A 15,671-nucleotide genomic window follows, 5' to 3' on the forward strand; every position below is an offset into this window, starting at 1 on the left:
CTGCTCTCTGCTCTCAGCTGTTGAGCACAGGGGGTCTCAGTGCCCACCCTGCCTGGGGACAGTGGCCAGGTCCCAGCAGCCACCAGTACACGGTCATTGTGTGTCCACTTGGATGCCAGGCAGGAGAAATCCCTGATGTGTGGGTGGTGCCTTATCTCAGTGCTCCCTGGCTCCCTGTGCCCACCCCAGCTGCTGTGCCCCTTCAGGGGGATCACCCGTGGGGTCCCTGCAGCTCCCAGGGCTGCCCAGGGAGAGCCCAGGTGAGCCCAGCCCAGCCCGCTCGAGGTGCTCCGTGCCTGATGCACATCCCAAACCTCCGGCAGCACGTGCCGGCCAGGGAGCCGCACAAATGATGGCAAGGTTTGGAGAACTGGGCCTGTGAGAGCCAGGCAGGCCCGGGCTGGAGGGGAGATGGCTCTGTGGAGGCAGCAGAGCTGTTTGCAGCGCACAGGAGGCTGTGCCAGGGCACGTGGGGAGGAATGATCCCCATCAGTCAGTGCCAGCGTGAGCACGAACAGGCTGGGGCTGCGCAGGGAAAGTGCAGCTGAAGTGCTAAAGAAACATTTTCACTCTGAGCAAACCCCAGAGGTTTCAAGCGGGTGAATCACGGAATATCTGGGGCTGGATGGGAGCCATACGGAACCTCCAGCCCATGCTCCATTTGGACGTGTCTGAAATATCGGAATATCTGGAGTTATTCCACAGGGGATTTTGGAGGAGTTTTGGGCCAGCAGCTGCAAAAGCTGCACTGCAAACCCCAGCGCAGCCGGGCATTAACTCCTGGATGCAGCTGAGCAAAGCTGACAAATTCATTTCCAGCTCTCCTGGCAGGCCCACGCTCTCCGTGCACTGGGAAACTGGTGCCATTAGTGAGGAAACAATGGGAGCATTTGGGCCAGCTGGGAAAGCAACTCCTTTAACCCGTCCTAAGGGAACGTTTCACTCCTGTCTCCAGATCCGAGTGACACCTGTGCTCCCAGAGAGGCAGCACAGTCCTGCAGAGCCTCCGTGTTTGCCCTGGGATAAAGAATTATGCCAGGATGAAGTATTTCTGTGAGGGAATGTGCTCCTTGCATAGTTATTAATTCATTACTGGCCGTAGCCAAACTCACTCCTCTACTAAGTCATCTATTAAATGAGCCAAATGAAATTTATTAACACAGCATTGATCATTTAAGTCTTTTAGCATAAAGCATAATGGAACAGAAGCAGAAGTAATAATTCCTTGCCCAGCTTCTGGTTCGTGTCTCGTGCTCGGGGCCCTGCGTGGGGGCTCTGATTGTCTCGGAGCTCCCTCCCGAGCAGGAATGTCACAGCAGCAGGGCGGGAGGGACCCTCTGCCTTCCGTTCAGCGCTTCCCTTTGGGCTCGGCCTGTGTCACGATCCGCTTCTTGCGGGGTGTCGTGATGGTTCTTTTCACCGATCCCAAAAGTGCAAAAGGGCAAACAACAAGGGACTATCAGTTAATCACAACAAATGCACCTTTATTAGGGGCCAAACCAGTAAATGCGATAGTGGGGGATTAGAAAGGAGATAGAAGGATAGAGAGAGAGAAGAGGGGTATGGGAATAGCTACCAACACAGGCGAGATCCTCAGTGGTCCGGACGATGGGGATCCGTCTGTCGTGTCGGGGGAGTCTCCGAAGTTCTGGTCGACTCGGGGCTCCAGTTATAGTCCACAGAGGAAAGAGGGGGGAGCAAGTGGAACAACGAAAGTCCATTGTAATCGCCACGCGGGAACAGGTGAGTCCACAGAAACCACCAAAGCAAGACGAATCCAATGAAGAATGAGTCCATTTGAATCACTGAAGGGAAACAGGTCATGTCATTAGTGGTCAGACCACCAATTTCCCCTCCTCCCTGTAGTAGGGGTCTCAGTCTCAGCCCTTGGGAGGAGGGTTCTCATTCTTTCTTTGTCACAGTGGTAACGAGGCAGATGAGGGGTCTTCAATGAAGGACCCCGGGAGTCACCCCAAAAGTTCATTTGGCTTAAGAATGGAGATTAGAAGCAGGCCGCGCATCACGCTGTCCCGTGCTGGGTCCACGTCAGGTCTTTGCCAAGTCCTTGCCAAGTTCTTGCCAGGCCTTGTTCGGAACAGCCAGCATGACGGTTCAGTGGTTGCACCTGCACTGTGTCCTGTTCTAAGCCGGAACTGCAGTGGAGGAAGGGATTCTTTCTCGTGGCAATCGGAAAGCAGAATGGAAAATGAGGGGCTTCAGACGGGCTCTTACAGCCTGCAGTGACTCTGGAAAGGGAGCGGGGAAACCTTCGAGGCAGCCCCGAGGAGCGCCCGGCCAGGAGGAAGGGCAGCATTCCCCCGGGGCCAGCAAACGCCGGGCTGGCACCGTCCCTGTCCCTGTCACCGCCCGGGGCAGGTCCTGGCAGGGCACGGAGCCGGGCTGGCACCGTCCCTGTCCCTGTCACCGCCCGGGGCAGGTCCTGGCAGGGCACGGAGCCGGGCTGGCACCGTCCCTGTCCCTGTCACCGCCCGGGGCAGGTCCTGGCAGGGCACGGAGCCCTGGTCATTTATGGTCACCAGGCCCAGTTTGTTCCCGCTGGGGATAATTCGGCCTTTAGGCAGACGGGGATTTCTGAGGGGGTTCTAATTCTGAACTGGATGGGGAAGTGCTGCTCCGTGTCCCTCCTGCTGCCCCCTAAATTCAGCAGAAATCGGGAAAATCTCTCTGGCGTGAGGCAGGAGCTGTGCAGACAAAAGGCTCTCACCTTTGAGAGCCCGGTGGACCTGGGGCATCATGAAGTGATGCTTGTGAGGATCCCAACAGCATCCAAACCTTCCCCATTTCCCATTTCTCACCAGCACCCAAACCTTCCCCATTTCCCATTTCTCACCAGCACCCAAACCTTCCCCATTTCCTGCCTCAAACAGGCCCGACGTGCTAACCCAGGCCACAGATGCTCAAAGTTACTAATGAAATTAAATAAGAGTTAAGCTTTGAGACTCTAAACTACTTAAGGAGGGACTCCCAAGGTGCAGCCAGCAGAGAGGGGAGCACAGCCCTGGCTCTGCTGTCTTTAATTCAGGATGGGGACAGACAGCAGGGAGGGGACAGTGCAGAGCTGGGGCTGCACCATCCAAGCTTGTCTTGAATCCGAGCTGGAGGGGGAAGAGGAGGGACAAACCCTGAGCACTCAAGCACAAAGGCACCAAGGAGTGCCCTGGATCTGTCAGCACGGCCCAGGAGCCTCCCCTGCCCTCCCCACACTCAGAGCATCATCAGCCACCCCCAGGCCTTGATTCCAAATGAGCCCCAGCCCCAGCTGAGAAGGGTTTGCAGGCACTGAGAAGGGTTTGCAGGCACTGAGAAGGGTTTGCAGTCACTGGAAAGGGTTTGCAGTCCCTAAGAAGGGTTTGCAGGCACTGAGAAGGGTTTGCAGGCACTGAGAAGGGTTTGCAGTTCCTGAGAAGGGTTTGCAGTCCCTAAGAAGGGTTTGCAGGCACTGAGAAGGGTTTGCAGGCACTGAGAAGGGTTTGCATTCCCTGAGAAGGGTTTGCAGGCACTGAGAAGGGTTTGCAGGCACTGAGAAGGGTTTGCAGTCACTGGAAAGGGTTTGCAGTCCCTAAGAAGGGTTTGCATTCCCTGAGAAGGGTTTGCAGGCACTGAGAAGGGTTTGCATTCCCTGAGAAGGGTTTGCAGGCACTGAGAAGGGTTTGCAGTTGCTGAGAAGGGTTTGCAGTCCCTGAGAAGGGTTTGCATTCCCTGAGAAGGGTTTGCAGGCACTGAGAAGGGTTTGCAGGCACTGAGAAGGGTTTGCAGTCCCTGAGAAGCGTTTTGCCTTTCCTGGTGTGTTCCTGGAGTGAAACGAAGCCGAGCTGGGATCTCTGTGCCAGGGGCTCTGAGCACTGTGTGGGATTCCACCCTAACCCCAGCCCCTCTGCTGCCCTGTGATCCGATGTCATGTACTGGCATTCCACAGGGCATAAGGCACTGGGGAAGGACTCCTGTAAACAGAGCCCGCTCTACTGGGGAAGATGAAACAGCAAAGCCTTGTAAATATGATTGCCTGGCAAAAGAGTTAGAAAATACAGAAACTATAAACGAGATTGAGATGGGAACAAGCTTTGAGATACCAAACCTTGGTTACTGAGCAACTAGAAAACAACAGTATAGCCAGACTGAAAGCAGTCCCTCTGATTAAACAATGCCCTGCACCTACAGACAGGCCCAAGGGTCACAGGGAATGCTCTGTGTATGGTTCATCCCACACCTGTAACCCTGCCTGAAGCATCAGGTGTCTGTGATCCCACTGGCCCAAGTCCTGTTCCAGCCCACCTTGAAGCCCTGGTAAGGTGTGTCCGGGGGACCTGAGGCTCTCCTGGCATCCTGTCCCACCCCTGCCACCTCTCTCTCTCTCCCCCCATCTCTCTGTCCCTGGGCCTGCCACGAGCTGTGGCTGGCAGCTCCAAGCAGGGCCCTTCACAATAACCTGGATATTCCCAGCCCTGACTTCAGAGCTCTGACTTCAGATCCCGGCCGCGCAGGAGCCCAGCGCTGCCCACGCCGCTCCATCTCCATCCCCGAGGGATCGGCGCCGCTCAGGCCCGTCCCTGTTCCTGCAGCCCCTCGGTGCTGGGGGCTCTGCATCTCCCCGCTGCCTCCCCGTCCCCTCAGCTCTCACAGGGCAGCTCAGACCAGCTCCTCTCAGCAGGCGATGGAGCACTTTGCATTTGCTGCACAGAAAGGGCTCACCGTGGGCAGGCACGGCTTCCCATTTCACCTCAGTGCAGCTCAGGAGAGTCTGGAGCCTGAAACACACATCGATTTCTTCATGGCGTGGCTGGCTTTGCTTTTGCTGTGGGATTGTGTCTTGCAAAAGTTGACTAGAAATAGAAATATTTCTTATAAGTGGATTTATAAATCCAAGCCTTTTAGCAGTTGGCTGCTGTTATTGCTGCCGGATTTACTGATGACTTTGTTTTTTTAAAAAATAACATGTTTAAACAGATATTGACCTTTTTATTTTTTTTCTTTTTAATTTTAATCAGCGCCACAGCTTTTCTATTTTTTCAGTCAAATTTTTCAGTGAAGACATTTGACTAATAAATTAAAAAAGCTCTGCAAGTGTTGATATGTGTGGAGTATCACAGGTTTCACTAAAACTTGCAAAAGTTAAGGGGGAAAAAGGTCTCTTTGGCTAAATCTCCATTTAACCACCGAGATAAATGACAGATTTCAGCTGTGCAGGGGCTGAGCCCTCCCAGACTCCAAAGCCAAGGCCTGAAGTCACTCCCTGATCCTCTCCCTGTGCCTTTCTGCTCTAAACACCAAATCTTCTGCCTTTGTCACTGCACCTGTGACAGGAGAATTGCAGGGGCGTTTTTCTCGAGAATGCTGCCAAGCCACAAAATAATCAGGAAATCAGTTCTGAGAATGAGAGCTCCTTCTCCTGAGCAGTGGGCCCCGGAGTGGGGAAGTTTCTCTGGTGGTTTTGGGGTGAAATAAAAACACATTGACAGGGTTTCTTTGCAGTCACAAAGTGACAGAGATAGTCCAACACCTGGAAAACCTGCTTTGCCATCCAGCTGCTGAAAACAGCTCCTGTGGTTTTATTCCAAGGTCAGGAATTTACCAGCCTGTACGGAGAGGTTTGTGACCACCCTCAGTGGGAAAAGACTGGATGTGAGCAATTCCAGAGCATTCCCTGAGCTCCACACAGGCAGATTTAGGCAAAGAGCAGCATCCCTGAGCCACAGCTGCTGCAGGAAAGCAGGATGGGTGGGATCAGGATCCTCTGCCTCCCTCCGTGCATTCATAAATCCCAAATTCCAGAGTGTTGTGCAAGACAGGCGGGGCGGGGGCAGTGTGGGAGGGATGGCAGCTTGTGCTCAGCCATCTCAGCTGAGAGCATTTGGGGTGGGGTCAGCGGGGCTGGAATTGGCAGGGCTGGATGGAATAAGGGCCGGGAAGCTCCTTGGCCTCCAAGCCTTGATCTCCAGGTGGGTGGTTCACCCTCAACCCTTCCCTGTCCGGGCTCTGCCCAGAGCAGGATGAAGCTGGTTTTGCCAGTGATGCAGAATTGTGAGGAGCTGTTGAGTCCCCCAAAGGCAGGACAAGGTGAAAGGCTGGGCACAGATCCCTGCTCTGGGACAGGGACAGGGACAGGGACAGCAGCCAGGGCACGGCTGGAGCTGGGCCAGGGCAGCTCAGGCTGCAGCTCAGGGAAAGGTTCTTCCCCCAGAGGGTGCTGGCACTGCCCAGGCTCCCCAGGGAATGGGCACCCCCCAAGGCTGCCAGAGCTCCAGGGGTGCCCAGGGTTGGATCCATGAGCCTGTAGGTCCCTCCCCACTCAGGATATTCCATATTTCTGTCATTGCTTGGGAACTGTTGGTGGCTCCCTCAAGGTCTCAGTGACTCTGGGCAGAGTTGATGATTTCTCCCAGCAGACTCTGCCCCTGGGGGAAGTTTGGGATGGCAGCACTGAACTGCAGGAGTTGTGTCCTCATCCTGAAGGAGGGGACTCTGCCCCTTCCCCATCCTGGCTGCTGGAATTGTAAATCCATCAGGTGTCACACTGCAAACTGCAGCTTTGGACATACACGCTAAAGGTGCTTCTGGCCTCCAGTGCATTCTGTTGGATTCTCCACTTAAACTGTCCCACCCGGCAATTAACACTGCAATTAGAGCAGTTTCCATGCAGAGCTGTGTTAAATGCATGGAGCTTTTTTCCCTTTATGGATGTCTTCTGCCTGATCCTTTCTTTCTATCTCGAGAATGGATTAAAAGACTCCTCTTAAGAAGCTGGAACAAGTTTCCCAGGCTAATGCAGCCCCAGCCAAGTTGTGCTTTCATCAAGGCATTTTAGTCATCACCGCAACATCTCTCAGGCTTATTAAATCAGCCTCGTCTCCTGAGGGAGGTTTTAAATGGGGTAAAACACCATATTAAGCAGTCCAGGAACTCATTTGATTTAATTTCATTTGTATTTAGTTTTTTCCTTTGTCTCCTCTTCAAGAAAGCAGAAAGAACAATTTGGAGGTATTGGAAAGATGCCTCCTTTTTAACCTTTTGGTGATACAATAATTCAGTAAAGTTGTAATAATCTGCCTCTTGCAGTGCTCGTAATAATCCATCCTCCCTTTTACCTTTTTCCTTCTGCCTTTACCCCACCAGTGGAGCAGCCCAGAGCTGGGTGGTGCCTCTCATTCCTAAATATTCCTGAACTTGTGCAGAGGACTGTGGGGAGCACTCAGCAAAATGCTGTGCTGCCCCTGGATGCCTGGCAGTGTCCAAGGCCAGGCTGGGACAGTGGAAGGTGTCCCAAGGCAGGGGGTAGCACTGGATGGGCTTTCAGGTCCCTTCCAACCCCAGCCACTCCAGGACTCCAGTTCCAGCAGGCACATCTTGGATCCTGGCTGCAAGAAAAGCACTCTGGGAGGGATCAGAGCCTGCTGAGCTGGAAATGGCAAACGTTCCTGAGGCTGGTGGATGGGTCAGCACAGCCTGAACAGTGGAAAAGGCAGAACTGGGGACATCAGTCCCTGGGGACGCCCTGCTGCCTTCTCCCTGCAGCCCTTGAGTTGCCATCCAGCTGCTGGAGTGAGTGCCTCAGAGGGCTCGATGGTGCTTGTCTGCATTTCACACAAATCAGCCCAAAGCCCGGGCCCTGGCAGCTTTCCAGCTCCCGGCAGGAGTCTCTGCCTCTCCCCAGGCTCACAGCAGCCCCTTGCTGGGCTCAGAGATCTCTCATCTGCACCCGTGGCTTTGCTGGTTCCTGGCTTTTTGGCACCAGAGTGCCTGAACTCGGCTCAGGGGGCAGGATCCTGGAGAAGAACGAGCTGAACGGCATTCTGTGCCCTGGGCAGGACTCAGCTTCTCTGAAGGACCAGAAACTTCTGCTCCTGGGCCACGTGGCCCTGGACGAGCACTCTGTCCTCAATCCCAGACCTCAACATCTCCCTGCTCCGCTCCCTGACCTGTCCTGCAGTGGCACCCCTGGGTGTCCCTCGTGCTGTGGGGTCCCCATGATCCTCCCAGCCCGTTCCAGCCCTTCTGAGGAGCAGGACAAACAAATGCATGAGGCTGTGGTTTAAAAAGCAGGAAAAAACTTGTGCTGCTCCAAAATGCCTCCCCACATCACCGTGCCTCGGTTTCCCCGGGTTTTGCCGATTTAAGCTCTTTGTTTGCTCTCCCCCCTTGCTGCTCCATGCAGTGCCAAGTACAGAAGGTGCCCGACTCTGCTGCAAGATGTGCGCTGTTTCCAGCAGCAGCAGCTCCTCCGTGCCAGGATTTAATTGCCAGGTCCCGGCGGTTCCTCCGCACAGCCCGGCAGAAGGCGGCGGATGGCGCTGACCTCTCCCAGTCCCTCGTTCTGCCTGGCAGACTCTTTTCAATTACCTTCTCCCCATGTTGCTGTTTACATTCTGCACTCACGTCTTCCGCCGTGTTCCCCATCACCTCCCCGCAGCCTGGGCGCCTCCTAATCTGAAGTGTATTTCGGTATTTCAGCCTTATCTCTATCAAAGCAGAAGGGTAGGGGAGTCATCCTCATTCCCGGATCCTGGAGGAGCTGCAGCCAGCAGGCTCAGCTCAGCTCTCACTGCACTTTGAGTAACTCACAGACGATTCTCCTGTCAAGAGCACTGAGGACAAAATGAAACGTTCTATTTTATTTTTTTTTTTTTTTTCCCCAAGGCTGCCCGTTAATCTCTTCTCAACAATGATTGTGTGTCATGTTTCATTCTGGCTGTCACCAGGTTCGCTCTGTCCCCATCCCAGAGCCAACCTGCGGGATTTGAGAGCTGGGATGTGGCTGGTGGTGGGAGCAGGACCCAGGACAAGACCCTGGGCTGGCAGGGTTTGCTGAATAAATTGGGCTGGTCTCCAGTTGGACCGGTGCAAACTGGGGTTGGGGTTGCTCTGCTACCACAGGGAGGAAGCGTTTTTGAATTCTGTAGGAAGGAGCAGCAGCGCCGTTGGTGTTGAGCAAACTCTGCTGGCTGAGGGGTCAGGAGGGACCTCAGAGAGCCACGAAAATCGGGTGGGCTCCTCTCTTCTTCCTGGCTGGCCTGGGAAACTCCCCAGATTCAGCCATTCTGCCATTGGCCGAATGGTTTGTGAGCAGTAAATCCCTGAGGCCCTCAGTGCCTCCACCCTGGACACAGCCAGGACGGGGGTGCTGGACAGAGGGGGCTGGGCAGGCCCTGCTGGGCTCAGAGCAGCCATTTCTGCTGGAGGGCACAGCAAGGCTTGAAGTCCTTTTACTTCCATGCTCAGGTTTTGTTGCTTTTCCCCAGATCCACGGGGTTCTGTTTATTGTTACCTGAGAGTTTGATATTGATCAGAGTCGGAGTGGAGAAAGGCTCTGCAAACAAAGCCCCACTGACAGTGAGGTCTCACTTCTCTCCCAGCAATAAAAGAGAGGTGCCAGAGAACCTGGAGAGGCAGTACAGACACCCCAGCTGGAATTACTGGTATTGAAGCGATCACTGCACAGACCCAGTTAGCACTGGAGCAGCAACATTTGCATAAAAACTACAAGCACAAAAATGCTCTGGAATGACAAATACAAGGAAACTGTATCAGATTTGCATTAAATTAGTGACTGTGTGCGAGATGCCATTTAAATGGCAGGTGATTCGAAAATTTCTCTCCCTTTTAGTGGAAGAGGCTGAAATGTTCATTTTCATGGTAAACAGTAACTGCACATTGATTTGGAGCTTGAAAGCATCTCCACAAATAGCTTTCTCAGGGAGTGAGGCTGGAGCACAGAAATCACAGCACTGCCTTGCCCTGCACGGCTCTCAAACTCAGCAGCACAGCTTGAGTTTCTTTGGTTTCTTGGTACAAAACCTGCAGTGACAACAAAAAGAAACCCAAAGCCCCCCTGAACCTGGGGGGCAAAACAATTCTCTGCAATTGTCGGAGTGAGGGATCTGATGGATTATTGCACACCAGGGCCGCGGGTGAGGAGGAGCAGCAGGGCCTGCAGGGAGCTGGAGGTGCCCACTGGCTGCTCCCTGGCAGCACCTGGGACTGCCAGGGCAGCAGGATGGGATCGGGGTTTGCCCTGCAGCCTCTGGCTCCCGTTTTTGGTGGGCAGCCAGGTGAGATCCCAGGCTCAGATTGGTGCTGTCCCCCAGCCCCTGGCTGTAGGAGGAAGCCCCTGGCCTGTTGGGGCTCTCAGTGACCCCAAACTCAGCAGAGAGCCTGGGGACAGCCCTTGTACCCTCTGGATCTTCTCCCATCCCACTGGAGTGCCTGGGTGGGACTGAGCTGCTGGCTGGGGTTAAACCTCACAGGGAGGCTTCAAGTGAGAGCTTTTCAGAGTTACCCTTTGGCTGAACGACTTCTTCCCCCAACACATCTGAATGGGGCTATTTGGGGGTGAAAAATGTCAGTTCCTTCCCAAAACAGGCCCATTTGGAGCTGCCACTTGGCCGTGCCCCAGCAGAAGAAAGACCTTTCTCCCCAGGTTTTCCTGTGGTCACGGGTTGGTAACTTGCTCAGGTTCAGTCCAGCAGTATCACTTTCAAGGAATTGTTTGAATGGCTTTAATGTGCCGCGAATCTAAAGAAGAAATTCTGCTCTTGGTAATTAAGATGGAATGGGTAATTATGTCTGTCCGTCTCCAAATTCCCTTTCTGGAGGAGGAAGGAGAAAACTGAGCTTTCCAATGCCTTTGTTCCCTCCAGCACTGGAGGAGCCCCAGGCTGTACCCACCAATGTTTGCACATATTTATTGGTGTCCACCCAGCAGGAGCAGAATCCCTTGGAAAACTGAGCCCACCCGAGCAGAGGAGGGAAACGGGAGCTGGTGTGAGCAGAGAACCCTCAGCTGCTCTGCTCTGCCCCACTCCCGCACCTTGCTCCAAGTGCGTGACAAATTCAAGATCAACAAGAAGGAGTGCCCAGGGCATTGGAGCCATTTGGGCACTGAAATCTGCCCTGGGAGGGAAAACTGCCGGGGTCACTTGGGGATCAGAGGGTGCCAATGGAACCTTAAATCCCCAGGAACTTTGCCAGCTGCTTGTTCCCGACTGTCGGGGACACGAGTGGCAGGGCCGGGCTCTCCCTCACTTGCTCCTGTGGATGACCCAGGCTGCCACACATCAATCACACCTCAATCACACCTCAATCACATGTCAGTCACACGTCAATCACACCTCAATCACACCTCAATCACACCTCAGTCACACGTCAATCACACATCAATCACACCTCAATCACACCTCAATCACATGTCAATCACACCTCAATCACACCTCAGTCACACGTCAATCACACCTCAATCACACCTCAATCACACCTCAATCACACCTCAATCACACCTCAATCACACCTCAATCACACCTCAGTCACACGTCAATCACACATCAATCACACCTCAATCACACCTCAATCACACCTCAATCACACCTCAATCACACGTCAGTCACACGTCAATCACACATCAATCACACGTCAATCACACCTCAATCACACGTCAAGCACACCTCAATCACACCTCAATCACACGTCAATCACACCTCAAGCACACGTCAATCACACCTCAATCACACCTCAATCACACCTCAATCACACGTCAGTCACACGTCAATCACACCTCAATCACACCTCAATCACACCTCAATCACACCTCAATCACATGTCAATCACACCTCAATCACACCTCAATCACACGTCAATCACACCTCAATCACACCTCAATCACACCTCAATCCCGGGCTGACTGGGCTGGAATCAGAGCCCTGTTTTGACAAAAGGTGGGGAGGGAGCAGCTGTCAAAGCCCTGAAGGTGAGGAGAAGGCCGGGAGCTGAGATTTGGGGTGGAGCTGGTGCTGCTTCAGGAGGTGCAGGAGAGCGTTTGGGGTGGCTTCAGAATAAAGCAGAGCACAAGGTCTGAGCAGGGGGGAAAGGAAGAAAAATCCCAGAATTATGGAATATCCTGAGGGGGAGGGACCCACAGGATCATCGAGTCCAGCCCCTGTCCCTGCCCAGTCCCCAGCTGATGCCTCAGGTTCAGCTTTTCTGTTTTTCAGGTTCTGTGCTGCTTTGGTGTGTGGGCCTGGGCTCCATATTATGGGATGCTGAGCTCTCTGAACAGAGCAGGGACACAAAACAATTCCTTCTCCAGCTGGGCACCAAGGACAAATGATCCAAACCTCAGCCCCAGGAGCACAAACAGCATGGGCTGGAGAGAGAAAAACAAGCAGGATGGGAGTGCCTGGGCTAAAGCTGGGATGGGACAATGAACTGCAAGGTGCAAATGGAGCAGAGCTGATCCCAGTGAGAGCCCCCGGGAGCGCTCGTGCATTTTGGGACCATTTTGGGTTGTGCTGCCCAAGGTGGGTCCATTGAGGCCTCGTAATAAATCCCTACTTTATTCCTTAGCTCTGTCTAGTCTCTGTTCTAGGTCAGCCTTCACAAGATATCAGTTTTTTGGCGACAATGTGAGGTGTTTGCTCTGCTCCACCCCAGCATGGGGATCCCTGAGCTGCTGGAAGTCTCTCATTTAACCTGGATGTCACCAGAGCCCCGGATCCTCCTGGGAAGTGAGAGCTCCCAAAATACTTTACATAAACTAAAAGAACCCAATACTGATCTTATATCAAGTTTGGAGCCAGGATTTTCCTCCTCCTAGGGAATTTTATGCCTTTGTAGGAATTATTTTGCCCATTCTTCAAGTCCAGGTGAAGCTGTCCCTGCCCAGGCCAGGGGGGAGGGCCTGGATGACCCTTAAGGTCCCTTCCAGCCCAGCCCATTCTGTAATTTTATAATTCTCCTGAGCGATTTCACAATTTCTCATTCATTCTCTTTGATTCTGGGATGGGTTTTTTCCCCCCTGTAAAATTCTGAGCAGATGGAAAAGCTTTGGGGATCACGAAAACCTCTTGGGTTTAATGACTGAAATGTCTCCCACCTGTTCTACTTTTAAAAACTGAATAGAATTTTAATACCAATGGGGGGGAGAAAAAGCTAAAATGAAAAATCACTTCAAAAGGAAAATCAAAACAGTTCCACTCTGTGGCTTTTTTTTTTTTTTTCTCAAATAAAACATGATTGAAGTCAACACGTTCCTGAGCAACATCTCACTCATCAAAAGTGGCATTTACTGACAGAGCAACGTTTTTTCCCTGAAATGAGCTCTCAGTTTGGGATCCCTGGGTAATGACATTAAATGCGAGTCCTTGGTGGCTCTGACTGTGGAGAGGAGACACAAATGATAGTGTGGGCCAGTGATTATTCTGCTCTCCTCCACTACAACAAAATAACCCACAATCATCCAGTGGAGCTTCTGCTCCATGGCCTCCCCAGCACAGAGCCACAATTAGAGAGCTGGAGCTGCCTCCCGAAAACGGGGGCAATGAACCACAGCATTGAACAAAGAGAGGTGCCAGCAAGAGCTAAGAGACAACACTTTTCTTGGTTCAATGGCCAAATGGAAGAAAAAATACATTTTGAGTTAACCTGAATTGAATTTTTTTTCAATTTTTCCAGTCAAGCAAAAAGTTGAAAAAAAAATTAATGGCAGATTGCTTTTTGTTTCAGCCTCTTTTTATTTTCTGTTCCATTACTTTTCCTTTCAGGGGAAGTTTCAGAGCCTGCTTCATCACTCCCAACCTACAGGTTTGTAGTGGGGGGAAAAAAACAAAGTTTTGCCCCAGATGATTTTGCCAGGTGGTGGAAATGTGGCTGGGCCTCGCAGAGGTGGGAATGGTCTGTGCTCAGAGGAGAGGGTGGCTCCATCTCAGCTGAGAGCTCACCCCACATCCCTGGTGGGACCCCATTTGCTCCTGCCTTTGGCACTGCCGGCGATGCTGCTGCTCCCAGGGCAGACAATTAACTGAGGCAAAACCTCTCAGTTCTGATTATTGGAGCTCTCCATGAGGTGGTTGGGTTTGGAGACGTCTCCCAGTGGGAGCAGACCAGAGCAGGCCCCAGGGAATTCGTTCCCACTCCTGTGTTTGGTTTGTTCTTGTGCCAAAGCTACAGCTTTCCTTACACCAAAATGTTTGGTCAGTCCATATTGATGTCCTTGAGTCTGCCACTTTAAAATATTCCAGAGCATTTAGGAATTTAGTGTTCTCAGAGCTTCGCTTCTTCCAGTTTCCTTTCAGAAATTGCTTCACATTTCCCTAATCTGTCATCAGAAGAGGAGGATGTAAAACAAAACATCTCATTTCCAGATCCCTCTGAACCACATTAAATTCGGGATTTTGAGAGCACCATGTGTGGTGCAAAAAAAAAAAAAATTGGATTAAACCCTTCTTAGATTCTGCTTTTGCTTTTCCTGAAGTTATGGAACACCCACTCAGCCCAAAGCAAAACCTGTTTTGCACCCAGATCCAGCTGTGGGAATGGATTTGGGTTGCTCTCTTTGATCCTGGTTCCTATGTCTGCCCCCAGCCCAAACCTGCTGCTGGGGAGAAAAACAAAAACCAGCCCCAAGCCACCTGGACCTGCCTGTCAGTAAATCCATCTTTTCAAACTCTCCTCAGCACCCTCCCTCCCAAATCTTCCCAGCCTTCCCCTCTCTGAAGCTGGTATTCCTTAGGGTGCAGAATTACTGGCGTTCCATCCAGAATGTAAGTCAAGACCTCCTGCAGGTGTTCCTCGATGGGCTGGTGACATCTCCAGGGGAAAGCCAGCTCCACACCGGGGCAGAGCTGCCTCTGCTCCCTGCCAGGCTGAATGAGGTCCTCACTGCTTCCAGAACAGCCGGACCTGAGCCTCACCCTGCCCACCAAGGGGAAGGGGAGGGATAACTGGATTAGAACAGCTCCACCAAATAAATAATAAAAATACACAAAATGTGCTCTAAGGGGATCTGTGGGGCAGAGGAACCCCGGGACTTCAGTGCTGGCCTCCTCCAAGGAGCAGGGCAGGCTGGAAGCTTGGGGTCGGCCTGGCAGATGGTTCTGGGCCCCTCTGGGAATCACCTGCCTGAAATCAGGCTGGGAAAGTGAGGGATGAGCTCTGAGGCAGTCACTCCCTGCAGAGAGGGAAGAGGAACTGAGACCTCCAAAGACTGATTCCTCTCCTCTCATTAAGGTCAAAACCTTTCCCAGAGAACCTGGAACTGCGATAAAATGATGATAAATACCATGTTTATTTATAACCCAGTGTTTCCTGAGGAAGTTGGGCTCTGGCTTAGGGAATGAGGTCCAGGACTCCTCAGAAATGAAGGTCCAGGTTTGCTTTGGACTGAGAGATAATAATCAGGGTCTGGATGAAGGCTGGAGTCCAAAGTCAGGAATGGGAGACCCAAAAGGCAAAACAATGAGGTGCAGACCTGCCCGAAAATTTGACTGAAGAAACCTTGAGTCACTTGGCTGGGACATAATCAGGAATGATCTGGTTTTAATATTGTTCTTTAAGAAAATGGAGAGACCAGCAACAGGGACTGTCAGCAGCCCTGCAAACACGGCCTGAAGGTGAAATGAGCACCCAGGGCTAAATGTTTCACCTGAAGAAGAGACGCTGAGATAGCAACCTTCAAACAGGAGAAAGGAAAAGAAAAAGGGAGGAATTTATTCTCGGCGCCCCTGACGAAATGGGAACAAGAAGAAATGGGCTTAAATTGCAGCAGGAAGGATTCCGATTCAGGTCTGACAGGCTGTGTTTGAGGCTGTTTCTGGGAAGTGCTGAGCTGATTGTCCGGGGAAGGGGCAGAGCCTGCACTGCTCAGGGAGGTGACTCCAAGCCCTGCA

Source organism: Vidua chalybeata, chromosome 25 (assembly GCF_026979565.1).
Source record: "Vidua chalybeata isolate OUT-0048 chromosome 25, bVidCha1 merged haplotype, whole genome shotgun sequence".
In the NCBI taxonomy this organism is placed as follows: Eukaryota; Metazoa; Chordata; class Aves; order Passeriformes; family Viduidae; genus Vidua; species Vidua chalybeata.